The following is a 1112-nucleotide window of genomic DNA, read 5'->3' as shown; positions in this document are numbered from 1 at the left end:
AAGGCCCAAGACTTGGAACCAGCACTAGCTTGCCTTGCTTTATAGCTGGGCCTTGCCTGAGTACATCCATGCCCAAACAAATAGCAGCTATCTGCAGACCTCTCTGTAGCTCCTGCCAGGTGGCCCCAGGCAGTGGCTGACTTTGCATCTTCCTGGAAGCTGTAGAGCCAATGCACCCAGTGGACAGCTTCAGACAATACCCGATTACAACTCTACACATCCACCAGTGACACTCTCAGGGTGCAGACTCGGTGAGCACCAAAACCATACTGAACACAATTCTGCTCCATATGGGGTATCTCCTGCACAGCAGCTCTTCCATTGTAGTCACAGCTGGTCCTCACAGCCAATTGGTCTGGAGGTCAATTCCTCCCAGTCATGCCAATAGTAATCAAGGCTTAATTACAACAAGACTGTGCACACAGCACACTGGGGTGCACCTAGAGTGCCTAGTTCAGGTGACTGAGCCTCAGGGGAGTCTGAGACACTGGGTCCTACAGGACATCTACTACACAAGGCTACTCTACCAATTCCAGGAGACATAGAAGCTGTATCTAATACATAGAAACAAACAAAGGAAAGTAGCTAAAATTTGGAGACAAAGAAATAGGTCACAGATGAAAGAAATTGAAGCAAGCAAAGAGTTTAAAATAATGGTTATAAGTATAAGTTTACTCAAGGATATTAATGAGAGCTTCAAGGGATTTACTTAGAGTTTCAAGGGACTTAGTGAGACTTTCAAGGAACTTAGTGAGATTTCAAAGACATGAAAAAGGAGCATACAGAAATTAAGCACAAACTAACTGAAATAAATAATGATTTACAGAGATTCAACAGTAGAGTAGAGGATTCTGATAATCAAATCAACAATTTGGAATATGAAGAAGCAAAAAACATTCAATCAGAAGAGCAAAAAGGAAAAAAAATCCAAAAACATGAAGATAGTGTAAGGAGCCTCTGGGACAACCTCAAGTGTATAAACGTTCACGTTTATGGGGGTTCCAGAAGGAGAAGAGAGAGCAAGATATTGAAAACCTATTTGAAGAAATAATGACAGAAAATTTTCTTAACTCCATGAGGGAAATAGACTTACAAGCTTAGGAAATATAGAG

At 41.7% G+C, this 1112-nt stretch overlaps 1 long non-coding RNA gene across 1 annotated transcript in view; it reads right to left on the bottom strand.

Moving 5' to 3' along the window:
• Positions 1 to 999: 999 nt before the first annotated feature.
• LOC107183261 overlaps positions 1000 to 1112 on the bottom strand; it is a 21640-nt gene continuing 21527 nt past the window's right edge. The window contains exon 3 of the long non-coding RNA XR_001514053.1: positions 1000 to 1096. This is a non-coding gene — a long non-coding RNA (uncharacterized LOC107183261). The remainder of the gene's footprint in view (positions 1097 to 1112) is intronic.

The sequence above is a fragment of the Myotis davidii genome, unplaced genomic scaffold (assembly GCF_000327345.1).
Source record: "Myotis davidii unplaced genomic scaffold, ASM32734v1 scaffold10, whole genome shotgun sequence".
NCBI classification, from domain to species: domain Eukaryota; kingdom Metazoa; phylum Chordata; class Mammalia; order Chiroptera; family Vespertilionidae; genus Myotis; species Myotis davidii.
The sequence above is the reverse complement of the archived record's forward strand: the minus strand, read 5'-3'. Positions and strand labels throughout refer to the sequence as shown.